The following is a 27,506-nucleotide window of genomic DNA, read 5'->3' as shown; positions in this document are numbered from 1 at the left end:
TTGGCCTTAGCAACAGAAGGACAGCGACGGAGAGGAGCAGGGTGGGGAAGCATTTTAAAAAATTATATGTATTAAAACATTTTTATTTTGCAATCATTATAGATCCATGACAAGTTACAGAAGAATGCACAAGGAGGTGTCATGTACCCTTCACCCAGTTGTCCCCAAAGGTAACATCTTCCCTAACTACAGTACAATATGAAACTAGGAAATTGATAGTGCTTATTCAAATTTCACTAGTTTTACCTGCACTCGTGTGTGTGTGTGTGAGTGTGTGAATGTGAATAGTTCTGTGCAATTTTTATCCCAGAGGTAGGTTCATGTAACTGGCCCTATGCTCAAGACCCAGAACAATTATGTTATCTCAAGACTCCCTTGGGCTGTTGTTTACTGACCTCCACCCCCCCCCCACTCCTAACCCTCAGCAGCCACTGATCTGATTTCCATCTCTACCATTTCACCATTTGAAAATTGTTATATAAACAAAATCATACAGTATGTTGCCTTTCGAGATTGGATCAGTGTTACTTTTCTCACTCAACACGATGCACTTGAGATTCGCCGAGTTGTTGAATGTATCAGTACGCTGTTCCATTTTAGTGCTACTTCCTGGTGTGGATGTACCACAGTTTGTTTAACCACTCACCCACTGAAGGACATTTTTTCCCCCCAGTTTTTAGCAATTGGGAATAATGCTGCTATAAACATTTGTGATCAGATTCCGAAGTGAACATAAGTTTTCATTTCTCTGTGACAGATGTCCAAGAGTGTGATTGCTGGGTTGTATGGTGAGCGTATATTTAGTTTTATAGGAAACTACCAAATTATTTCCCAGAATGGCTGTACCAGTTTACATTCCCACCAGTAATGTATACATGATCTAGTTTCTCTGTATCCTTGCCAGCATTTGGTGTTGTCACTATTTTTTATTTTCATCGTTCTGATAGGTATGTAGTGATATCTGATTGTGGTTTTAATTTGCATTTCCCTAATGGCTAATGATATTTAACATCCTTTCATGAGCTTATTTGCCCACGTGTATCTTCTTGGTGAAATGTATGTTCATGTCTTTTGCTCATTCGCTGACAGGATCTTTTAAAAAATTGGGTTGTTTCTCTTCTCATTGAGTTATAAGAGTTCTTTATATATTCCAGATTCAAGTCCTTTGTCAGATATATATTTTTGCAAACATTTTCATAGCTTCCCTTTCCATTTTCATAGCAGTGTCTTGTGTCTTTTGAAGAACAAAAGTTTTAATTTTGATGAACTCTACTGGTTTTTGTTTTCTTATGGATGATGCCTTTTGTATTTTATTTAAGCAGTCCTTGCCACACCAAAGGTCACTATGATTTTCTCTTTTGTTTTCTTCCAGAAGTTTGTGCTAATTACACATAGTTATCTTCAGTGTTCAATTGCTGAGATGACCTACAGGACTCATATAGTTTAGACTCATACTTATTACAGGCATTGCAGTCCCAGCAGAAGGAGGATATGCACGCCAGGGGTCTGAGATCCCAGGGGCAGGCTTCTTTGAACTTCTACCACTCAGTTACTCAGGACACACTTTTATTTTGGGTCTCAAACCATTTGTGTACTGTGTGTGCGAAACTCCTCAGTATTGGAAGCCCATGTCTGCTTGTGGTAAGGTCTTATATTGAGCTGGTCCCAGAGGCACATAACAAGCTATGTGACCAGCCTTAACTTCTGACATCCCCCAGGTCTCTTTAAGACTGGGTACAAATAACAAAATTCAGTGATTACTGAACAGTGTTGACAGGTTGGTGGTCCTGCTCTGAAACAACTCTATTATCCATGGGCTTTAAAAAAAAAGTATTTCATTTGTTTATTTATGAGAGACACAGAGAGAGAAACAGAGGCAGAGAGAGAAGCAGGCTCCCCATGGAGCAGGAATCTTGATGTGGGGCTGGATCCCAGGATCCTGGGATCATGACCTGAGCCGAAGGCAGTTGCTTAACCCACTGAAGCTACCCAGGTGCTCCACTACCCGTGGTTTAGAACATCATTTATCTTTAGTTAATATAGTCCACAGCGTTGGCCAAGGGTCAATACCTTGAGATGATTGTGTAGTTAACCCAGATTTCCTGAAGCTGACCCGTGCCATACAAATATTATAGTTTTAGATTGTACATTTGGGTTTATGATCCATTTTGAGTTAATCCAGTTGATTTATATGTGTTGACCTTGTGCCTTCTAACCTGTTAAGCTGGTCAGTGAAGATTTTAGGGGCCTCGTGGTTTGCAGCATGCTTAGATATTCTCTCCAAAGTGAAAAGGCAAATGATTATATCTCATACTTGCCTCCAATAAGAATGAAGCACAATGTTGAGTAGGCTTCTTTGGGTCTGAGGTTGGCGGATTCCATGGGTGAGAATGTTGCTGTGGCCGTTTACTGAATGACCATGGCGGGCTGTTGGTGTTGACTGGATAGGGCTCTGGAGTGAGTCAGGCTGTGCTGTGGGCAGCCCTGCCCCATGCACCACATGGTCTGGTAGACTCACTGTATTTGTGTTACCTGCATTAGGAAAAGATGCTCTCTGGCATTTATGGCAAGCCCCCGAGAGAATCACAACGTTGATGTTGATCCTTACGGTTCTGGATCAAGGCCATCTCATCTGTAATTGAGAATGATATATGTATCATCTGAAAAACCCAACCCAACCTAACTTCCCCTAGTGTGCTCTTGGACCTTGATAGAGACAGAACCCATCAAGACAGTTCAAGTGACTCTACAGCCAGAGCTGCCCATCTTGAGTTTCCAGACCCACCAAGGGATCAGGTCAGTAGGCCCAACAGCAGTTTATAGTAATATGGTAGCAGCTCACCCCACGTAGGGCATGTGGCTGACAGGCCAGGTGACACAAGTCAGCTGCACAAGCAGGTGGTCCAGGCCCCATGTGATCCACGAATGTTGCATCAGGGCCTCTCAGCTTATACCTGGGGCTGCGTGAAGGGTCCCTTGTGAGGAGCTTATGCAGGAGGGGAGAAAGGGGTCAAGCGTGAGCCATAAATGTGTAGGTTGAGCTAAGCTAAAAATGCTGCTTATATGACAGCCTCATAGGAGATGGCTGTGAAAAACAGGGGTGAGGGGAACCCTCCTGATGGGCAGGAATTCAGACAGTGCAACTGGTCCTTCACTTTGTGTGAAAAGAAGTGACTGAGCTCGGAAGATGCATGAGCTCAGGGCAGTGACTAATGGCTTGGCTAGTTAAGCGTGACTCTAGAAGGAGAAAGATTGGAGGATGTGGTTGACAAAATTGCGCCCCCATCCTCCAAAGATATGTTCATGTTCTATTCCTAGAACCTTTGGAAAAAGGGTCTTTGCATATGTAATTCATTTAAGTATTTTGAGATAAGAGCAGCTGGGTTATCTGGGTGCATCCTAAATGCCATCATAATTGTCCTTATACTAGCGGCAGAGGGAGAGGAGACACACAGAAGAGACCATGTTGGGGCCATCCAGGTGGCTCAGTCATTAAGTGTCTGCCCTCAGCTCAGGTCATGGTCCCAGAGTCCTGGGACTGAGCCCTGCATTGGGCTTCCTGCTCAGCAGGGAGACTGCTTCTCTCCCACCCACCCCACACTGCTCATTCTTGTGTGCGTGCTCTCTCTCTCAAATAAATAAATAAAATCTTTGGGAAAAAAAGGAAGAAGAGAAGGCCATGTGGTGGTGGAAACAGAGATTGGAGTGATGTAGCCCCAAGCCATGAACACTAGCGCATCATGAGTTGGACAAGGCAAGGAGCCAGTTCTCTGCTAGAGCCTCTGGAGGGAGCACAGCCCTGCTGAGGATACACCGATTGTAGTCTTTTGGCCCCCAGAGTTTTGAGAAAATAAGTTTCTGTTTTCTTAAGTCATGAATTTGCTATGGTGGTCCTAGGAAACTGCCAGACAAGGTGAGGACCTGTGGGACTGGGCATGTAAAGGTCCAAGTGTTGCATATGCCCATGGAGGAAGCATTTACTAGGCCTGTATACAGCATGGCTTGCCCACTGGCATCAGCCAGGATGGGCACCATGGGCACACAAACAAGGCAGCCATGGTGGCAGGGGTGAGGTGGGCGTGGATCCCACAGCCCAGTCTCCCCCTCACCAAGGCTGGTCTGAATACCACTGTGGCCCACTGTCCAACCTGCCAGCAGTAGGGACCAACACTGAATGAGCAATGTCGCGTTATCCTCCTAGGAGACGAACCAAATAGATGGTGGCGAGTTGATTACCCTGGACCCTTCTGCTCTGGGTTGTCTTCCGCTCAGTGGTGACCTTGAGTGGAGCTGACACATATTGTGTGAGTTTGCCGTGCTTCACTCTCTGAGGGCATACAGAGTGTTTCATCCCTCAGTGTGGGATTCTGCAGAACATCTCATTGAACCAAGGAAGCTCCTTGGCAGCAAAGTGGGCATGTGACTCTGGGCTGTCCTGGTTCTGGTGTATGATACCTGTCCCCTCTCCCCAGAGCTGCTGTCCTGACAGAGGGCTGGAATGGCCTTTTGATGAGGCAGCGGAGGCACCAGCTAAGAGACTAACCCTGTAAGGATAGGGCGCCATCCTCCTTAGTCCTTCCCATTATGTGAGGCTCTGCCCCCTCACATTGCCTTTCAGCAATCCCCTTAGAGAGTTGAAAGTTTCTGTCTCCGCAGCTCTAGGCCTCATAAGCCTAGAGGTCCTGGTTGCAGAGGGATGTGACTTCATCAGCAAACATGAAGCCATGACGGTCCCCTACTAACTTGGGATTCTTTGTGCCAAGAGGTCAGCAGGTAAGCAGAGGAGACACCATCCAGGGAGACTGAGTCCTCAGAGGAGATGGAGCCGACCTGAGCCCACAGGACACCTGCTCCCATCCTGATGCCCCTGAGCCAGAGCCTATTTCTCTCTTCCTCCATTTCCCAGACAATCATTTAGCCCTTTCCTCCTTCTGGGTGTCCACATCCTGTGTGGTTTGATCTCTTCAAAGGAAAGGCCACCCCTTTCCTTGCTGGCTTCTTCCTTCTGGTCCAGCCTGTCCTTCCATCCATCTATGAGCATCCCTTCTCCTCGTATTTTATATCAACCCACCCGAGTCCTTCTCATCCTTTCCAGGCCCTCCCCTTCCTAGTGAAAGTGGGAGGGCGAGACAGACCACTCTGGAGAGAGACAGCCTCATGGGTTTGAATTCTGCTCCAACAGTATCTGTGTCCTTGGGCAATAAGTGCTTTGGGGCCTGGTTTTCCCCACCTGCTCACAATACTACTCATATCACAGGGTTTGCAGGGTTTGAAGGAAGGTTAAGAAAGCTTGGGGTGGTCCATTAGGAGTAATCAGTGTTAGCTGTTTTCATGGGTGCTCTTTGAGGGGATGAACCTTCTTTTTAATCTCTGAGGGGATGACTCTTCTCTGGCCATGAATGGGGACAAAGGCACACCTTGGTCCTATGCTTTCTCTCTCCTGGCCCTTTGGTTCATCCCATTGGCAGGCTGTCTGCCCTTGAGCTGAGTTCTCAGGTACCCCTGAGGAGAGAGAACCTGGGACCAGTACTCTGGGCTCCCACCAGCCTAGCACCAGGGAACACAGAGCCCCAGCTCCAACTCTGCTGTCAGTGGTGAATACAGAATGTGTTTCTTTCAGTTACCATGGTGGCCTCACCAGCTATCCTGAAGCTCATTGGCTTAAAACAACAGCCGTGATCTCATGGGTGAGGAGGGCAGGCAGGGCTCAGGCAGCTACTCCTGCTTAGTGAGCGTGCACTGGGGTTGCTTGCTGATCTTCACTGGTAGCTGGAGTGATTGGGGGGCCCACGATGGCTTCATTCACATGCCTGGTGCTTGTGAGAGATGCGTGGAAGCTGGCTCAGCAGGTTCTTCTTCTTCTTTTAAAAAAGATTTTATTTATTTATTTGTCAGAAGGAGAGAGATCACAAGCAGAGGGAGCAGCAGGCAGAGGGAGAGGGAGAAGCAGGCTCCCCGCTGAGCAAGTAGCCCGACATGGGACTTGATCCAGGACCCTGGGATCATGATCTGAGCTGAAGGTAGATGCTTAACCAGCTGAGCCACTCAGGTACCCTCAGCAGATTCTTTATGCAGTTCCAGAATTTCTCAACGTGATCTCTTCAGAAGGATAGTGGGAATTCTTAAATGGCAGCTGAGAACCCCAAAGCTGAGTGTTCCAAGAGACATAAAATCCTGAGCCCAAAGCTGGCCCAGTACTATTTCCTCTGTTTTCTATTGGTCAAAGCAGTTAAAGAGCCTGCCCAGATTTAAGGGCAGAAGACAAAGACCCTACCTTTCTATGGAGGAAGTTCCAAAGAATTCGTGGCTGTCCTTCATCTGCCACAACGGACCAGCCAATGACTGATGAGTTGGGAGGGGAGGAGGAGACCACTAAGCAGACGTTACAGGGCAGGTGGAGGTTCTGCCAAGGTGGGGCTTCCCTCCAGGGTCAAGAGTCTTAGTGTCCAGCTAAGGCTATTTCATGGCAAGTCTCTGTGCTTGTTTTCCTTCTATAAAATAAGAGTTGATGATTTCCAGCCTGTCCAGAAATGTCTAGCATCCACACATTTCACCTTGATTGTGGCTGTGAGATTTCCTGCCTCATGAGATCATAGTCATGGGAAGCAACATATCCTGGGGCAGGAACTGCCCCTTGGGGCACCTGGGTGGCTTAGTTGGTTAAGCAACTACCTTTGGCTCAGGTCATGATCCTTGAGTCTTGGGATCGAGTCCCACATCGGGTTCCCTGCTCAGTGGGGAGTCTGCTTCTCCCTCTGACCTCTCGCCTCTCATGCTCGCTCGCTCTCATACTTTCTCTCTCTCTCAAATAAGTAAATAAAATCTTAAAAAAAAAAAAGAAACTGCCACTCTTCTGAACATTTGCCATCCACCTTTCTAAAGTCAATGTGTGCCCAGACACAGGGATGAGATATGGTGTCATACAAAGCAGCCTCATTAAGCAGTATTCCTCAAGTATAGTATGGAACTATTCATGTAAATTACTTTATAAAACACAGTGTATCTGTATCAGTCAGAGTTCATGTCATCACAGCCAATATATTTTTTTAAGATTTTATTTATTTATCTGACAGAGAGAGAGCACAAGCAGGGGGAGCGGCAGGCAGAGGGAAAGGGAGAAGCAGGCTCCCTATTGAGCAGAGAGCCCAACGTGGGGCTTGATCCCAGAACCCTAAGATCATGACCTGAGCCAAAGGCAGATGCTGGTATTTATAATGACCTTCTTCATTACCCATTCTTTATTCCCTTTGCCTTTAGCAAGCATCTCAGCTGGTTGTGATTGTTTACCTGGTAGGGTGACCCAAATCTTCATTCCTTGAATGGTCTGGGCCATTAGAAGTCGTGCCTGACTTGGCTGGTTAGTTTTCCATAGATTTTAATTACAGGGCATGGCAGTATAAGAGACTCCCTAAGGGATCTTTTCCTTACCTCCTTTGTGTAGGAGCAGCCCAATTTGCCCTTGGTAATCAGGATCGATCACCCTATATAACACAACAACTTCCTTATTTGCTTGTTGGTTCAGAGGCATGAAGAGCCTGAACTAGTCAGGTGGCGTCTCAACTTCTAGTCCAGTGGAGTCATTACTGTGCCTCCAGGGGCAAGCATGTCTCCCTTTGGAGCTAGGGCTTCTAGATCAGTGGAGCCTAAGGCAGTGGGGGTGGGAAGCAAAATTTTTGCTAGTGGATCATGAGGAATAATAGTGAGTGGATCCACTTCCATTTCTACTTCTTGATTCCTGGACCCATGAGTCCTGGCTCTGGGGAAAATAGCACCATATATTGGATGCTGGTCTTTGCATCCTGCAGGACATTCTGACAGTCCCTCAAGGTATTTTTACCTACCTGGCACCAAAACCGAGTCTTTGAAAGGCCCTTTCACCATTATGTCAAGACAATTGCCTTAGGATGATGGGAAACATGGTGAGATCAATGGATTCCATGTGCACAGGCCCATTTCTTCACTCCGTTTGCTATGAAGTGAGTTTTTTCACCAGAAGTGGTGCTGTGTAGAATACAAGATGGTAGATAAGGCATTCTGTAAGTCCACAGATGGTAGTTTTGGCAGAAGCATTGTGGGCAGGAAAAGGGAGTCCATATCCAGAGTAAGCTTTTATTTCCATAAGACCAAAGTGCTTGCTGTCACTTCCAGAATGGAAGCTGTCCAACAGAATCATCTTGGGAATGGCGCCATATTGGGGACTTAGTCTCTGCTGCTGGCAAGTGAGGCAGTGGCTGCAGCCAGGTTGGCCTTGGTGAATGATCCCTGTTGCCGAACCTATGCATAAGCTCCATCCCTGTGATCAGAGCCACTTTGTTCTGATGATAAGCCCATCGGGTGATGAGTGGGGTGGCTGGGAAAAGGGGCTGAGTAGTAACCATGGAATGGGTCATTCTATCCACTTGATTATTACAGGCCTCCTTTGCGGAGGTCACCCTTTGGTGAGCATTCACACAGGACACAAATCACGTTTCTTAGCCCAGAGAGGTCTATCTACACACCTCTTCCTCCAAATTCACCATCCCCAATTTTCCAATTGTGTTCCTTCCAAGTCCTTGATCGTCTAACCAAACACTGGCTACAACCCATGAATAGGCAGAGACTCATGCATCTCTCCTTCCAGGAAAAATAAACAACCAGGTGTATTGTTATTCTCTAGGATCAGTCTGTCCTCTGCATAGGTGAGTTGGGTGGGGATGTGGAGGAGGTCACCAGCCCTGCATTCTTCAAGTCCTTGATGGTGGCACTAATCTTTGCAAACCTTCCAAGAATTACTGTTTTCCTAGGCAGAGGCAGTTCTAGTGGCTTCCACTTGGCCTTTCTTGCCATAATAGCCCTCACTCCACAGGTTAGGGAACTGATGAGAACTCTGCCAGTTGCTGAGCTTGTCTCTTCCAATTCTGGAACTGGGCAAGTAACCAGAGGGTGGTATCAGGGGTCCACTGTGCCCGCTGTGAGATGAACCAGAGCCAAAACTCCATGGATCACCTGTGCTCCATAAGCCTCTGCTCTGAATGGTGGGTTTCCAGCAATCAGTTCAGAGTCAGTGTCCAATAATTTCTGAAGGTATAATTTCTTATCTTTCTCCAGTGCATAGCAGTGACCCTGGCAAGTAGCTGTTGGTCCCTTTGGGGAAGGCTAAGAGAAAGATTAACAATATAAGTTTTTGGCAGCTTAGCGGGGTCCTTCCTCAAGGGGACATGGCCTCCCCTTTATTTAAGAAGTTCTGGGTCTGTAAAATGGCTTAAGACTGGGAATTGCATGAAGGCTGTGACTCCATTTTTATGATTCAAGTTCATATGATTCAGTTCACCTGACCTAGAATTCTTCTACTAATACAGATCAAATAAGAGTTTAGTATACTGCTCATCTATTTGTCTTCTAGGGATGCCGTGATCAATTAGCCAACATCATAGGTCTGTGTGAGTCAGACTATTCTGATTACTGCATTGACCCTGTTTTCAAAACATTAACCACCTTGCCTATTGGTGATTGAAGGCCATCACTTGGCTCCTGCTACCTCATGACCCAATGATTCCCATTGCTTTTGGGGATCCCGATTCAGTGGCAGCAGTTCCTACTGGAATTTTTGACCTACAGTATAGAGAAGAGTGACCAGATTGTTCTTCAAGGATGCTGGGGGCCCCTCACAAATTTTTCTTACAGTCATGGTGAAAAATGTCTCTTCTGGACCCTTCTGGGATGGGTGAATAGGTCCTGCATCAAAAGTGAACTCTTTTTTTTTTTTTTAAGATTTTATTTATTTATTTGACAGAGATCACAAGTAGGCAGAGAGGCAGGCAGAGAGAGAGGGGGAGGCAGGCTCCCTGCTGAGCAGAGAGCCCGATGCGGGGCTCGATCCCAGGACCCTGAGATCATGACCTGAGCCAAAGGCAGAGGCTTTCACCCACTGAGCCACCCAGGTGCCCCCATAAGTGCACTCAATATTATAGTCTTCCTGAGGATTTGGATACTTTCCTCGATAGTATACCAAGGCAGTTCTGGCATTTCAGCTTAATTTAGTGTAGACCATTTTGGGTTCAGCTTTCAGTCAGCCAAAACAACTGTTAGAGGGGCGCCTGGGTGTCTGTCAAATAAATAAATAAAATCTTAAAAACAACAACAACAACAACTGTTAGAATGCTTCCTAGCCCCTTGGCCTACAACATCTGTAATCTGTACTCTCTGCTCACTAGGCCTACCTCAGTAAGTTGGGCCCCATCTAACTTTCTGTTTTTTCCTGCCGTCATCCCATATCCTTAATATCCATTCCACACATCACAGGGTGAGCAGAGGGAAGGTGCCAGATCCATGTTGATGGTTGAAAAACCTCTCACAAGGCCCCAAATCTGCTTGTTAGCAGCTGAAGACAGAGGGTGTCAGTTCAGATGCTCTGCCTCAAAGGGAGGTGCGCAAGAGGTTTGTTGGGGAGCAATGCCTATGAAAGGGAAAGCAGGAGGATACAGGCCTGGGCAGAGGGAGACTCAGTCCATGATGCAGGCCTGAGAATGGCTTGGTCAACCCAGTGGGAGTTCAGAGCAAGGACTTGCCTTTTGAAAAACGAAGTGCTGAGATGGCCAGGTGAGCCTCCTGCCTTGCTCAGTTATTGGGGGCTGCGCTGAAAGAGTGGACTTTATTTATTTTTAAAGATTTTATTTATTTATTTGACAGAGACACAGCTAGGGAGGGAACACAAGCAGGGAGAGTGGGAGAGGGAGAAGTAGGCTCCCTGCTGATCAGGGAGCCCGATGTGGGGCTTGATCCCAGGACCCTGGAGAACATGACCTGAGCTGAAGGCAGATGCTTAATGACTGAGCCACCCAGAAACCCCAAGAATGGACTTTAGTCTCAACACCATGATTCAACAGAGAAACAGTAAATTATCGTAACCTGTAAGGTCTTTCAGTAACTCCGATTTCACTAATTGAGAAATATTGAAAGTTTCTGGCCTGCCAGGGGAGCCTGAGGCGTGCCTGCCCCCAGTAACCGTACCTTGCCTCTAGTGCAGGGCTGTGGAAATTATCGTAAATAACAGAGGGCACCAGTTTTCGTGCCGACTGACTCAGTCAGTGAATACATCTCTGGTTCCTATCTTGCATTTGCCTGTTCAGTTGAGAATAACTGTAGAACATGCTGACCCCCTGGAGCTTCCCATCTCCCCAGGAGCCCCTGAGGCTGGGGGCCACCCTTAGTTTCAGCCTACAGGAGCCCGCATCAAAGGGAAAACAGAATCTGAGGCATTCCTTGCCATGGTGGTACGATTTATTTTCCTTCCTGTGATTCTCAGCTTTGCCCTTCATCTCCCAGACAGAGGCAAGGGGACAAGAATAAATTTGTAAGCCAGGCTGATAACTGGGTTAGCATAAAGAGCTAGAGTCTTAGAGCTCACAGGAATGCTCAGTCCCATATGGAAAGATCTGAGCCCTGGAGATTGCATCTAACTCCTTACTGTGCTATGCCCTGGCCATGGGGTGTGGAAGTTTCTTTAACTTCTGTGGTTCCCAACTAATGTGATAATCACAGAACCTATCTCACCAGGCTGAGAATGCAATGAGTTACTCTATGTAGAGAACTCAGGTCAGTCAGTGAGAGGCTTAGTGAGGGCTCAGTAAGTGTGGCTTGTCATTATATCTACTAGCTGTTGAAATGCTGAAATCAAATAATTTCTCCATGCTTCGATAAGCCCTCTCTACCCCACAGCACAAATGAAAGTTATTTGTTGTCCCCCCGTCACAACCCAGTCTCCCATAGAAAGAACTCCCTAGAAGAAAATGGCTCCCAAAATTATATGTTCAGAATCCCTCCAGATAACCAGATCCAGGTTTCAGGTGTTCAGGCAGGGGGGCCACTAGCACCTCTGTGAAGGAGTAAAAAAAAGCACAGGGCTCTGCTCAGCTCTGATCCCCTGAGGACACCTCATGGGCAGCCTTGCCATCTTGCCTGAGCCCCTTTGGGCTTCATTCCAAGTATCCTGGGGTGCGTCACGGGCTCCAGTTCCACTGTGGGGCCATGGTCTTCATTTCCTTCATTGTTGTCTGTCGTCCTAGGTTATCCTTTGGGATCCATTTTTTGGGTTTTATAGAGGAAGTTTCTTTGGGGAGTATGGGGGCTCAGGAGTGGCCAGGGGGTGGCTATTTTTTATGCAATGTGGGCATTAGTGGCGTTGCCTGGCAACAATGTTTTTCAAGTTTCTGTCCCTACTCTTTATCCTCTTCACCCCAGTGGTAAGGGACATATGCCTCCTTATTTTTTTAAAAAATTAATTTAATTTTTTAAAGATTTTATTTGAGAGAGAGAGGATGAGAGAGGGGCGGGTCAGAGGAAGCAGCAGACTCCCTGCTCAGCAGGGAGCCTGATGTGGGACTAGATCCAGGGAGTCCAGGATCATGACCTGAGCCAAAGGCAGTGGCTTAACCGACTGAGCCACCCAGGAGCCCTTTTAATTTTACGAAATTTCTACACCCAATGTGGGGGCTCCAACTCACAACCCCAAGATCGGGAGTCACATTCTCTGCCAACTAAGCCAGTCAGGTGCCCTTGCCTCCTTCTGTCTTTGCCAGTCCCCAGCGATGGGGCGTTTCCTGAATGTCTGACCAGCTCTCTTAGCTGCAGCTTCCCTGCCAACTCCCAGGAGGCCTCTAAGCTCTGTCCCCTCGCAGTCCCCGCCCACATCGCACCTGATGACCAATCCTGGGCTCCGCTGCCCACGCATCATAATTGCCACCTTGGGACCACCTCCTGCAGTCCCGCCCACGCTGGAGTGTTGCCATGGGGACCGCAAACAGTCTGGGGTGGTAGGAGAGAGGCCTTTCCCAGGAGGAAGCGGCCTCACCTAGGGAGACACGCACAGGTACCCAAGGAGCAGGTGAGGGGCTGCGACAGCCGAAAACAAGTCTTTCAGAGGCCCCCACAGCCCTCTGTGCTGGTTCCTGAAGATTTGGGCTCTCCCTCCTGTCTCCTTACCTTTGTCGCCTTTCCAGATTCCTCCTCCTCCTGCGTACCTGGGCCTCGCTGGTCCTTGACTCCTTGTCCCCGACACCAAGGTCGTTTCTTCCCCCGTCCTTCCTTTCTTCTCCATCAATGTGATATTCTTTGGGTGTCTTGAGCAAAGTGCACAGAGCCGAGTCTCCCAAGGGCCTTTCAGGCATTGGATCCCCAGACATTGGATTGGAAAGGAGAGTCTGGCCCGATTCTGACGCCTGGCCGCGGAGACCGGGGACTGGGTGTGTGTGGTCTGGGAGTGTTGTCTCCGGGAGATGACGGTGGAGCTGGGGTGCCCTCCCTCACCTCCAGGAAGGAAGAGTGTCTTGGGGAAGGGGTCTTGGAGTCCTGCTTGCAGGGACTGAGAAGTCGAACTGACTCCCCTGCAGGTGATACTCATTTCTCACCTCCCACCGCACCTCTAGGCTTTCCACTTCACCTCACCTTCCCTCTTCCTTGAAGCCATTTTGCTTGAGGGGACATTCCTTGGTCTTTTCTCAGTGGGCCCCCTGAACCTTGCCTTCTCCTCCTGGGATGGTGGCAGTACCACACTTTCCTCTTCTCTCCATTCTGCTAAGTGAAGTTATTGTGGCTGTGGATTTAAATCCCGAGGGCTGACTCTCCAAACCACTGTCTCTAGTCCCTTTTTCTGGACACAAGGCCCACAAAGCCAACTACCTTATACACATCTGCATGTGGGTGTCCAATAACTCTCTCATATTATGTTAAAAATAAAATTACTGATTATGCTTCAAAAACCATGAACACCCATTGGCATTCCCTATTCCCAGGAGAGGAGCCAGTTTTACCTGGAGGCCCAGGCCTTGACCCTGTTTTCTCTCCCATCTCTTATCTGGCCCATGTCTAAATCCCACTGCTCCCCACTGCTCCACTGCTCCTGCTCTAAAGTATTGCAAGAACCCAAGAAGGGATCCCCCTGCTGTTTCTCTGGATTCTGATCAGCTCTCCCCACATTTTATTTTTTATTTATTAAAAAAATTTTTTTTTAACTTTTTAAAAAAATATTTATTTGACAGAGAGAGAGAGGGAACACAAACAGTTTGGGAAGCTGGAGAGGGAGAAGCAGGCTTCCTGCCAAGCAAGGATCCCGATGTGGGGCTCGATTCCAGGACCCTGGGATCATGACCTGAGCCAAAGATAGACGCTTAGCAACTGAGCCACCCAGATGCCCCTCTCCCTACATTTTATTTATTTATTTATTTTTAAAAGATTTTATTTCACAGAGAGAGATCACAAGTAGGCAGAGAAGCAGGCAGAGAGAGAGGGGGAAGCAGGCTCCCTGCTGAGCAGAGAGCCCGACTCGGGGCTCGATCCCAGGACCCTGAGATCATGACCTGAGCCGAAGGCAGAGGCTCAACCCACTGAGCCACCCAGGCGCCCCTCTCCCTACATTTTAAATGAGAGCACATCACTGTGACCTGGGCAGTTGGTCCCCTCCTACCTCCCCTGCTTCCTTGCTTGGCCCTATGTATTCTCCTAATGTAACAAGCTCACTGTTGCCTCCAGGACTTTTACCTTCTCTGACCATCATATCTAAACCTGCCCACTGTTCTAAGGCACTCCCAAGAAGCCAATACTCCAAAGAAAGAAATACTGCTAAGAAGCATGTGGAATAGTTTTTAGTTTAACAGTTGTAGTTGCATTAGTGGTCTGGACATTGAACTTGGCAGGTGGCTTGCTTTGACCAGTGAAACCCTTGTGGCTGTGATGTGAGCAAAGGCTTTTTCTCATGTGTTTCTGCCACTGTGAGCAGAAGAATGTGCCCAGGTTGCCCTTTAGTCCCAAGAGAATTAAAGACCTAGAGAACAGACCTGAGCCCATCCTGAGGCCAGACTAAGCCAAGCCTATTGGCTGAGGCCCAGCTACCCCACAGGTGCATGAATATGAAACAAAATCTTATATGCCCCAGAGACTTTGTGGCAGGCTGTTACAGAGCATGATTCTAATAATAGTCAACTGATAAACTCTCATGGGAACTTTGATAATTCACAAAGACATATAATTTTTCATCTAAGAAGCTGGCAGTGATTTATAGAAATATAGAGATAGAGACTATGAAATATGCATTTGGCAAAGCTTCAGGAAACAGGAATGCTAGTTTACTGCTGGTAAGAGTGTAAATTGGTAGCAACCTCTTTGGAAGTCTTTTTCTTTATTTATTTATGTATTTATTTAAGTAGGCTCCCCACTGGGCATGGGGCTTGAAGTCAAGACCCTGAAATCAAGATCTGAGCTGAGCTCAAGAGTCAGATGTTTAACCAACTGAGTCACTGGGTACCCCCTTGTTTGGAAGTCTTATTTGTCTGTCTGTGTCAAAATTCTTATACTAACTCAACAATTCTATTACTGAAATTTATTCTAAGGAACAATTAAGGGCATGCACAAGATAATTATTGACAAGGGCATTCACTAAAATGTTCTTTCTTTCTTTCTTTTTTTTAAAAAAGATTTTATTTATTTATTTGACAGACGGAGATCACAAGTAGGCAGAGAGGCAGGCAGAGAGAGAGGAGGAAGCAGGCTCCCCGCTGAGCAGAGAGCCCCATGCGGGGCTCTATCCCAGGACCCTAGGATCATGACCTGAGCCGAAGGCAGAGGCTTTAACCCACTGAGCCACCCAGGTGCCCCTAAAATGTTATTTCAAAGGCTGGTGAAATGTAAATATTAGCAGGGGACATTGTTGTTTTATAATTTCCAAATGATAACACACTAGAGCACTTCTTCTTCTTTTTTTTTTTTTAAAGATTTTATTTATTTATTTCACAGACAGAGATCACAAGTAGGCAGAGAGACAGGCAGAGAGACAGGCAGAGAGAGAGAGGGAAGCAGGCTCCCTGCTGAGCAGAGAGCCCGATGCGGGGCTCGATCCCAGGACCCTGGGATCATGATCTGAGCTGAAGGCAGAGGCTTTAACCCAATGAGCCACCCAGGCGCCCCACACTAGAGCAATTCTGACAGAAGCATCTGTTAATGTGGAATCCTTGGCAATGTGCCAGGTGAGTAGGTCTCTGAGGGAGGACTGGGACCCTTGTGTCCACATCCCACCTTCTGTCCCATTGCCCAGAGTTCACCCTTGGATCTGGCAACATGAAGAGAAGCTCGGTCATGGCTGTTTGCTCACCTACCCTGCTTCTGGGGGAGGCAGAAATTCTACCCTGAAGAAGTGGAGGCAAAAGTGGAAACAGGAGGTTCTCCAGCAGGGAGGGGCTGCAGACAGGCTCTGGCAGGAGGTTAGAACTGCAGCGGGAAGGCAACAATACTGTTCTAGGGAAACTACAGAAGCATACTGGTTTTCCAGGTCTGCTCCTATGTCATCAATGAGTGCCCTTGATGAAGCACTTACTCATGATCTTAGTTGATTTCCAGGCTGGGGCTAAAACCGACAGTGGTCATCAAAGCTCAAAGGGACAATCTTCCTCCAGGTCTCCCAAGTGAAAACAAGATGACATCATGGTCACTCATTCATGATGCTGTGCTGTTCTAAGGTCTTTGTACATGTGAATTCATTAAAGATTCATAACAAGCCAAAGTGGGAAGGCCCTCACCATTATTCTATGGAAAGGGAGAATAGAAATGCAGACAGACCACGCTAGCTTGTGACAGAGCTGGGACATGAACTCGGGAGTATGTCATTCAGGTTTCACAGGCTCAGTCATTGTGGCTTGAATCCCAGCTGGTTTTCAGCCTGTCTCTCACATACCTTCCCTGCCTCACTGCCTCTTTCTGGGGAAAGGAGCAAGACTGAGGGCTGGGAGCAGGTGGACTGTCCTGGCTGGCCACATCAGGGACTGCTGCGACATGTAAGATTATTTCTTAATACCAAGACTCCTCTGGAGTGGGGCTGAAGCAGAAGATGATCCTGGAGAAGGGTGAGCTGCAGATGTCTCCCCAGGCGTGAGTCCAGTCATCTGTCATCTCATCCCGGGGGCCAGGGAGCAGGAGGCATGCTGGGCTATCACTGAGTCTTCATTTTCTTCTCCACCAGAGCACAGGCCTGCCACTCTCTATTCATGGAGTTTGTAAGTCAGCGTGAAGGCCCATTGACTGAGGATGTGTGATTTTGTTCCCCCGGACGCTGAGGTCAGTGCAGTACCAATGCACAATGCAACAACATACCAGTCTCCACGGATTCTTGAAACACAGGTCAGCGCCTCTGCCCCAGAGTCATGGTGATTTGCTTGTTTCTGTTCTGAGCTAAGTGTCCCAGGAGTCCTTACTCAGTTCCTTGGGACAGTCTTACAGGTAATGTTAGCTGATGCTAAGAATCCTGTACCCATGAGTCTTTTTGTAGTGTCCTTTGGTTAGTATCCAACCAGTCCCTTCCAGGCTGGTTTTGAGACAGTCCTTTGTTGGACATGCAATTTCTGGCTTTTAGCTTATAATGTATCTTCTGGCAAGCATGGTAGGAATGCAGAAGCCATCTGCTGAAGATAAGACTGAGTGGTTAAATTATAACCATAACCAGCAATATCAGAATGAAGAGAAATAACCTTTTGTGGGGTTTGAGATAGAACTATATCGAAGGATGTTCCCAGGGGGCATTAACACATCCACTTAGCCAGGCTTCTCAAGTCATCCTGTAAAGCGTACAGACTCAAAAATGTTCTTGTTAATATAATATCTTACTAATGCTTTGTACCCTTGACTATAGAAAATTAACCTCTGAATGACCAGAACTTCATTTTTAGACTTTATAGATTTTTCTACCCTGTGGGCTGGATACATAAGTCAGCAGGTCAACTCTTTAATGTGGCACTAATAAAAAAATGTGGAGCTAATGAAATGTGAGGATAGCACCGTGCCTGTTATTTTGCGGGTCTCTTGCACGTGACTGCCATGTCAGGGGGGTGAGGTTGAGGGAGCAAGCCTCGGGGGCTGGTGGCCGTCCAGGAAACACCAAAATGGGTTGGGTGTAAAACTGAGTCTTGTTTTTTTTTTTGAGTTTAGTGTCTGATTATAAGGAAAACAACATCTGAAAGGCATGTCTGAAGGGACTGGCCTCTTGTTTGAGAGGTACTAGAGATGAAGACCCAAGCACAAGGCCATGGAGAAAGACTGTTCTAGGGCATATGAAACTAGACTTTTCAGAATACAACACAAGTTAGTAAAACTACAAAGAAAATCAATCAAGGAAATCATGACAACTGAAGATAAAAGCGGACTTGAGGGTGGGTCAGGGGATTATGTCTATATCCAAGGCCAATGATTTGCACTGTTGAGACGTAGACTCAGGCTCAGGCAAACAGAGGGTGGTTGAGACAATGGTATGTTCTGTTTCATAGGCTGAGTCTTTACTTAAGAACACACTGGCCCATATTTATTAATGCTCTTTATATCTTACCTTTATAACCTCTCATGTACAAAATATCACATTTATTCTTTTAAGGTGAGAAACACGATTACACACAAAAACTTGAATAGCAACAAAATCTGTGCGAGTCTAGGACACAACACTTGAGTCTCCCTGGCACAAATGTCCTATGCAAATATGGTTCCTCTTCAAGATGCATTAAGGAAAGAGAACCAGCAAAGGATCACTTTGAAGATACTGCCCAAAAAGAGAAGTAAAGGGAACACAAATGAACGAGGGAGAACACTTGCTGCAAGGTGCTTGGAAAGCTTGACCAAACGTCTTTATCACGTGACATAAACTGATAAAAGAGTCATTCTGCAAACAAGGGACACATGTTGTGATACAAGAGCTGAGGGGAAGGTGGCAGGACCTCAGAGGAAGGAAACACAACCTGGCAGAGCTCAGGGATGGAAAAGCCCAAGGGGGAGATGATGTCCTCTGAGAGCTGGCAGTGGGGAAAGGAGAAGGGAGTAGCTGTTTTCTGTGATGCAGCCTTGACTCTGTGATCTAGAACTATGATTTGAAACATTTACAAAGAGCCTCTTTCTTCACTCCCACCCGGTGTTGGGGTCCTCTGGCCAGATTCCCTTGCAGGAATGCTAAGAAATCTGCTCGCATGTCTGTAGCGGCTAGAAGGCCCAGTACAGGACTGATCTGCAATGGAGGAGGCCTTCGTTAGGACAAGCTGTTCTCTCCCCTCCCCCCTACTAGCTGGTCCTAGATCTCTGCTTTCTGGGGCTCTAGGAATCTTCTAGGCAACCTCTCCTGGGCCTTTCCTAATCTTTCCTAATTAGGAAGATTTTCCTAATTCCTAATTCCTTAAGATTTCCTAATCTTTCCTAATTTGTTTCCTAATCTAAGCTGCTTCTTCCTTTTTTTTTTTTTTTTTTTAATTTGACAGAGAGAGAGAGATCGTAAGTAGGCAGAGCAGCAGGAAGATGGTAGGGGAAGCAGACTCCCTGCTGAGCAGAGAGCCTGACGTGGGACTTGATCCCAGGACCCTGAGATCAGGACTTGAGTCCACGGCAGAGGCTTAACCCACTGAGCCAATCAAGCGCCCCCCGAATATAAGCTGCTTAAACCCTAAATCCCTGGTCCCTCCCAAGAGTTACAGCCTTGGTCCCTAGCTTCATAGTCCCTGACCTCAAGGCCCTATTTCTCCTGTCAAAAGTACCCTGTCCATCCTTTCCCCAGGACCCTGGCCCTTCAATCGAGTCTCGCATTTCTTTGTATTCTGGCTCATTGCTTCTGGATATCTGAGCACTGAATTAAAGATGCAGATGTGGGAACCTGGAAATGATGCAGAGGAAAGAGTTTCGATTGTATACCATTACCATGGAAACATGGGGTCATGTGCTCCGGGTGCAGCTTCCTGGGGTAGGACCTGAGACAGACCAAGAGGAGTGCCAGCCTCCAACCCACATAGTGTTTCTGAGCAGCTGTTCTCCTGCTAGGTCTCTTCTCTCCCCTAATCTTCCCAGACCATTGGATCCCTGGGAAGCATCAGGTTCCTGGGGTTCAGTGAGGAATCGAGAAGCTTTCACGATCGAGGGGCTGCCCCACTTCGATCTCTATGTGTGAGGGAGACAGAGCAAATATCAGAGAAGGAGCTCATCACAGGACAGACAGAGCAGAATAACTACCAGCTAAAGGAGATCATTGAAGGACCCTCAGAATCAAAGACCAGAGTGAGTGAAGTGAGGAGGTTCACTCCGCATCAGGGAACACCAGAGAGTGGAAAAACAAGACTTGGAATGGAAGCACATGAAGAGGGCTGGGTGTACTAGAAGACCCATGGGGCCCCAAGAACTCAGCACCTCTGATTCTGGCTTAGAAGAGGTCCAAGCCATTGAGCTGTGGCGAGGTCAGGGATTTTAATGAAATAGCATCTATTAAGGAGGGCCGGTGACTTAAGGGCTACCCTGCCCAAGAATCCCTGGCCTGGGCCAGTTTCTGGATGTGTTCTGGAAGCCAGTGCTTATTACCACTTTATTCTTGGAGACATTGAGTGAATCAACAGTGAACTGAGCCAAAGTTTAAAAATATCTGCGTAGAAATGTAACAAGTGCTGAGAATATGGCCAGATTGTGAATAGAAGGATAAAGCAGCAGAATTACCTTTTGAAAAACCCACAAGGCTGGAATCCAAAAGCCAGTTCCCAGAAGATATATTCATAAAATCTTTCCAGAAAAATAACATCTGAGTCAAGAGGGCTCTTTCGGCCCACCCCCTGGAATTAGTAAAGTCCTTTGCAACCTCTCAGCAATGTCCAAAACTGGTTCTCTCGCTTCTGAATGTGCCTGAGAACGGGACTCCGCCTCACCCAGGGAATCACCCAAGAGAATTCAAAGATGTCAGGCTGGGTGCAGAAGGCTCAAAGCCTCCCCTGCTGATGCTCCAGAGCTAACCTGCAGAGGCTCACAGGACCAGAGTGAAGAGCAGTGAAGGCCTTCGATATGCAGAAAGGAAGAAAGGCTGCAAGAAAATGCAGAAATACAAAGCAACAAGCAGAACCCATCAAAGCGAGTAAAAACTTGATAAGGAGAGGAGTCAAGAACTGTGGGAAAGATTGCAAAACTGTGGACCCACCTGGAACGTAGGCAAGCATCTTTGGTACCAGAGAGCCCCTGCCCTGCCCACCCCTGTTAGCGGCTACACGGCAAGCTCTGATCAAGGAAAAGCTGTCACAGAAATGACAGCTCGGAAGGTCATAGCAGCGTTTCTCGAACTGAAATGTTTCAAAGACGAGCAGTCTAACATCATTTCTAGGAAGACCTGGAGGTGGGCTCTTAAGGCAACACTTTCTATCTTTTTCATGAAGTAGAATTTGGGCTCAAAATGGGACCTCCCCCTGGCCTCCATTTCAGTTAGGGATCGAGAAGTTTAGTGGAAATGTAATTCTTTTCAAGAATGTTTTTCCCTCCCAATTTCTAGAATTTATCATGAAGTGAAAGTTTTATGAATCTGTGCCAGAGATTTATGTTTGAGGATCTCCGTGCTTGTGTATCTGTGGCTTCATGTGAAAAAAATTTTCAAAATTAAGAACAACTAAAAAAAAATGCTTTTGTTTTATGTTAATTTATTTTATTTTATTTTTTAAGATTTTATTTATTTATTTGACAGAGAGAGATCGCAAGTAGGCAGAGAGGCAGGTGGGGTGGGGGTGGGGAGCCTGATGCAGAACTCGATCCCAGTACCCTGAGATCATGACCTGAGCTGAAGACAGAGGCTTAACCCACTGAGCCACCCAGATACCCTGGTTTTATGTTATTTTAAAGAAGCTCGCCCAGAGAGTCTGCTGTGCACTGTGGAATGGGCACCGTTCATCCTGCCAAAAGGACTGGGATGTGAAGAATTTGGAGTTCATGACCATGTTCCTGCTGGACCCTTGACAAAGGCACTTTACTGGTCATCCCATTGTCCCTCAAACTGTGAGGGAGGCAGGTTCCCTGAGGGTCCTGCCTTCACGGGCAAGGACGGTATCAGAAAGCCATGCCAGAGAGCTCCTGGTGCTTCACCTCAGTCAGAGCGTACAACCCCAATTTCTGAAGTGAGGGAAAGTCCAGAGACATGGGGTCACTTGCTCAAGATCACAGAGTCTCTGGCCGAGAGGTCCTGTCTTCCGGCTCCCAGGACTCCCCTGTGCTCGCCCTTGGTGTGCTGCCTCAGCCTCACTTTCCGTCTCAGTCTCCCCGGTGATGGGAAAGGGGGCCCCATACAGTCACTTCTCCGCCAGAGTCACTTCCTCCACCAAATGTTTGATCACGGAGCGGGTCGTGAGCTCAGGTGCTGCTCCATGGGTGATGGAACTCCTCATCAGCATTTGCCCTGCTGTGCCCTGTCACCCCCCTCTGTGCTGTCACCCCACCCCAGATGCTACAGCCCTTGAAACTGTGCAGCTTCTTATTGTTTCCATGAATTAATTCTCTTTTCAGTTTTCTTAGGCCCTCTCTGCTTTCCCTGTTTTCTTTTCAGAGCACTTGTCTTAAGGACAGGCAGGTGGGGACAGTGACCTCAGGGCCAGTGGGCTGCAAGGGAAGCCCAACATGTTACATCTAGAGGCCACCTCTGACTCACTGAGCCCGGAGCCCCCTGCCCCTTTCCCAGTCCCTCTTCAGCCTGGTCCTAGAGGCAAGCACTCTTGCTTTCATGTTGTCAAGTTGCCCTTGGGAGGCCCTGGCCAAGGCTGATTTTTCTGTCATCCTTCCAGGGTACTTTTGTGTTGACACCATGGTAGGACATCTTTGCCTCAGAACAAGCCTGCCCGGTGCACTGTTGGTTTAACCCTCAACTGACCACAAAGCTGCCTGGCAGTCAGTTTGGCTGCTGCCTAAAAGGACAGGCTCAGAAGTTCTGGGATCAACCCCCAGAAGACCCCCTGGGTAAACAGCTGTCTTGGTTGCCTGGTTCTGGTTTATCTGGCTGACTCTGACAGTGAATTAATTCCTTCTGCACGCTCTTGATGATCTTTCCAATGGATGACCTGGCCAGCAGCTCCCTGGTTAACTGAGTAACTAATGCCTCTTCACAAGCTGCTGGGCTCATGTCTGCTAGGTCTGAGCTGGGAAGCCTGGAGAATGCTGATGTCCCCTTCCTTATGCTCTGCCTCTGTCGGGATCTCAGGGGTCCCTAACAGTCCTCAGAAGCAGGTCTACCTTGAGAAATACTCTTAACTGGAGGCCTATGGAGCCCCAGGGTATCTGGCATCATATTCAGTGTTGTGTGTGGAGATGATGTATTCAGACTTGTGCATGGATGACAATGAGCATTTTCTGAGGAGACGGCCAGTAACATTTGTTGAGTTCTCAAAGGGTCTAGGAGCTATGAGAAGTTATGAACCATTTACCTAAGGAGACCCATCCGTCTCAGAAAGACCCAATACTGACTCTCTGGATCCTTTTTAATTCCTGTTCCCAGACACCAAAGGGACAGGGAGGGGATTTGCAGGGAACCTTGTGGCCTGGGCTGAATGAGAATGTGGGAGGCAGTTCAGGACCCTGTGGTCTTCTGGGTCCCATTCAGGGTCCTGCAAAAATGACTTACACATTTTACTTTGGGACTCACCCCAGTGTCCCTTGGTTCCAGTCTCTGGTGGTGAGTCAGCTGTTTTCTGGGCAACCAGACTTTTCTATTAGGTGACTTTTTAGACACAGCAACAGACCAGACAGCCAAAACCAGAAACTCCCTATCATGTACCTTACCAATACTGGGGACTTCAGTAGGGGCTGAAATCTTTGTAGGGGGCCTTTCACTGAGCTTGAACCTTGATGGTAGAGGACCAGGGAGCAAGTGGTGCCTATTCGGAGGCTGTCTCACTTTCACAAGTCCTAGAAGACATTTTATTTTTGGCTTTCATATGTTACAAATAACCTTGGCTGACACCTTACTTGTCTTGGCAAGTGGCTCCAAAATGTTACAGTGCTATTTGGTTATTCCATAGGGGTATTTTGGTGAAAAACAGATCACCGAGTGGTTCCCAATGACTAATCATTGGATTTGTGACACAAGAGCCTACCTGTTCCTACCTATACACTGGATGGAAACTTGTTGCTTTCTTTCTTTTTTTTTTTTTTTTAAGATTTTATTTATTTATTTGACAGACAGAGATCACAAGTAGGCAGAGAAGCAGGCTCCCTGCTGAGCAGAGAGCCCAATGTGGGGCTCGATCCCAGGATCCTGGGATCACGACCTGAGCTGAAGGCAGAGGCTTTAACCCACTGAGCCACCCAGGCGCCCCTCTCTTTCTTTCTTTTTTAAAAGATGTATTAGAGAGAGAGTGAGTGTGGACAAGTGGGGGGAGGGGCAGAGAGTGAGAATCTCAAGCAGACTCCCTGCTGAGCATGGAACCCAAATGTGGGGCTCCATGTCATACACCTGAGAACATGAGCTGAGCTGAAACTAAGAGTTGGACACTCAACCAAGTGAGCCACCAGGTACATAGAGACTTGTTGCTTTCTTTTAGGATTGCCCCTGATGTTGCCTAGTGTCCATTCTGGCCCATCAGTTTCTCCTCTAGGGAAAAAGAGATTAGGTAACTTAATTCAAGTAGGAAAAAAAACTGGGCCTTGACTTAAAACAGAAACCCTCACGACTCAAGGGGAATTATAGATTGCTTTCTTCTTTTCCTCATGCCTCTTCACTTCGCGCTTTACAGGAGGTCCAGAAAATGGGATATCCCGTGCCCTACGGATGAGCAGGTGAGTTAAATCAAGACTTTGAGGCTATAGATCTCTCCTCGATTAAGAGGTTTGTGAAAAAGGACCAGGAGTTGGGTGAAGCAGGCGTGGTACTCCGCTTCGGCACATTTAAGAGGCTGTCAAAAAATCCTGCAATCAAGCCAACATGTTATTCTGGTGATGGAGCAGTGGATTACCCTGTGCCTGCCAAAGCAGAGCTCGTGAACCCGGCTGTCTTCCCCCATCTGACTGTGGTGCTGGGCCGTTGGCATGTTCTTTTCCGCCTGGCTCTTCATTTATGAAGTATGCTGGGGAGATCTACGGAGCTCCTCATCTCTTTGGTGTCCTCGCTCATCATTGGCTTTGGGGTCCTCTTCCCGCTGCTCGGGTTTGACGTCTACATATGAGCTCCCAAGCGTTCCAACCAGGCAGTTTCACTGAATCCCTGCTTTTGTAAATTAATTTTTTTTTACTATTGCTGGAAGTGTCCCACCTGCTGTTTGCAATAAAGGCAGATATGTGACCCAAAAAAACACCCCCCCCAAACAGCCAAACCCTGTAATAAAGATAATATTTTAATGTAATCTTTTAAAAATTTATTTTATCTTATTTATTTACTTTTTAAAGATTTTATTTATTTGACAGAAAGAGATACAGGGAGGGAGGGGACACAAGCAGGGGAAGTGGGAGAGGGAGAAGCAGGCTTCCTGCGGAGCAGGGAGCCTGATGCGGGGATCAATCTCAGGACCCTGGGATCATGACCCGAGGCAAAGGCAAAGGCAGATGCTTAACAACTGAGCCACCCAGGCACCCCTCTCAGTTTCATCTTATAGAAAGAAAAGGTGGGAAGAAAGGAGGTGGGGGAGGAGAGAGGAAAGGAAAAAAAGGAGGAAGACAGGAAAGGAATGAATAAGAAAAGGGAAAGGAGACAATGGGTGTAACGGATAAGTTTATTTCTATTCTTGGTCTTCTATTTATTATGTAAACGGTAAAGAGAAGTTCAGAGAAAAACCATCACCTAAGATAAAATCTTGTGGAGGGATTAACTTTGTTTTTTCTTCTCTTTTCCGGTATCTGTTAAAACCACTAATAATTTATTTTATTTTACTTTTTAAGAAGATTTTATTTATTTATTTGACAGAATGAGAGAGATCACAAGTAGGCACAGAGGCAGGCAGAGAGAGTGGGGGAAGCAGGCTCCCTGCTGAGCAGAGAGCGGGACCTAGGGCCCCGATCCCAGGACCCTGGGATCACGACCAGAGCTGAAGGCAGAGGCCTCAACCCACTGAGCCGCCCAGGCGCCCCTCCCCATATTTTTAAGTGAAATAAGATTGGGAAAACCCAGAAGCCACATCCAGCACAGGGCGATGGAGTAGAGACAGATGGGGTAGCTATGTCTGCACTCATTCGGGAGTGATCGTGTCCGCCGGGCTAACTCTGAGAACAAAATCAGGATTTCAGTGAAACCTGTCCCTCTGTTCTGAATGTCTCCTTCCCAGTGTTATAGCATGAGGGTTTATTGAAAGAATATTTCCTGACACTAATATCTGAAAGAAGTTTGAGTGGTTGCCTCAGTCTCAAGAATAAGACAAGGAGAAATAACTCTCATAATTTATCATTGAAGAAGCAGAAGTCTAGAGACAAAAATACAAGTATCTGTTCCCAAAAGGTTAGTACATACCCCAATATACAGCATCAGTGCACTTCAGTGGACTTCTGGCAAGTGTCTTTTTTTTTTTTTTTTAAGATTTTATTTATTTATTTGACAGAGAGATAGCACAGGTAGGCAGAGCGGCAGGCAGGGAGAGGGAGAAGCAGGCTCCCCGCTGAGCCGAGAGCCCGATGTGGGGCTCGATCCCAAGACCCCAGGATCATGACCTGAGCTGAAGGCAAACGCTTAACCACCGAGCCCACCCAGGAGCCCCTCAAGTGTCTTTTTTTCTAGGACTCATTTTTATCTTCTGAAAAACTGAGATGAAACTTCTACAGCCTTTCTTCCTGAGTTAAAGCACCCTGATTGGGAGTGGGCAGCCTTGTACCCATTGAAAAGGGTATCTCTTCCAGGTCCCCTAGTGGCTGGATTCCCTGTGTAGTCCCTGTGACTACATTTCAGGCAATCTGTACAGATAAGACTGTGTGTGGTTTCTGAGCAATGTTCTTATTAGGGAGGATGTGCACCCTTCTCCCCTTCCTTCTCTTTGCTGCTCAGGATGCATATATCATGGTGGGAGCCCCAGCAGCCGTTCTGGGCCCTCCTGCCCTAGAATGGCAGTGCAGAGAGTTAGGAGCCCACATCCCTATGGATAAACAGAGTGCTAACCGTGTTTACACCATAGCTCCTTGGGATTCGTTTGGGGATAGAGTTAATCCTTCCTGATAATGCCTCTCTCTTCCAGTTGCTGTGTGGACATGCAGGGGAAATCTCCACGTCGGTCCATGTGGTGTACATCTGAGAGAAAAACCTGAAAGGCCACAAAGCTGGATGTCTAACATGACCAAAGCTCACCATAGGCAGATTTTAGGTGATTACCACTTTTTTTCTACTGCTTGACTTTTTTTGCTTTTATTAATTTTCCATAATCAACAAGTATCACATAATAAAAGCTAAAACAGAATATAAAGAAAATGTTAAGGGGTATCAGCTGATAATTCTCAGAACCAGAAGTGTCCTTTTAGCTGCCATGAAAAAATGTTCAACTTCCTGAGTTATTAAGCGAAAACCCAAATCCTGAGATTCTCTTTTGCAGTTCTCAAGAAGCAGATAATCTTTACATAATAATACCCAGGATAATAGAAGACACTGTGAACCCATCTGTCACAAATATATATAAAACCTCCCCAGCGAGGCACAGGACAGATGGGGATGGGAGATGTAGTGTAGGGGTGAGAGAGTTTGGTAAAGTTCTTGTGGCAAGAAAGAAATGGATACTGTTGAGTTTAAAAAACAAATAAAAGTATGGATCTTAAGGACAACCATC

General features: G+C 47.0%; 1 long non-coding RNA gene across 1 annotated transcript; it reads left to right on the top strand.

Moving 5' to 3' along the window:
• The first annotated feature begins 102 nt into the window (after positions 1-102).
• LOC308355285 lies at positions 103-27,506 on the top strand. The gene is made up of 4 exons (XR_013967946.1): positions 103-170; positions 16,985-17,142; positions 24,507-24,549; positions 26,925-27,506. It is a non-coding gene; the product is annotated as an uncharacterized lncRNA (long non-coding RNA).

The sequence above is a fragment of the Martes martes genome (genome assembly GCF_963455335.1).
Source record: "Martes martes genome assembly, chromosome: 14".
NCBI classification, from domain to species: domain Eukaryota; kingdom Metazoa; phylum Chordata; class Mammalia; order Carnivora; family Mustelidae; genus Martes; species Martes martes.
The sequence above is the reverse complement of the archived record's forward strand: the minus strand, read 5'-3'. Positions and strand labels throughout refer to the sequence as shown.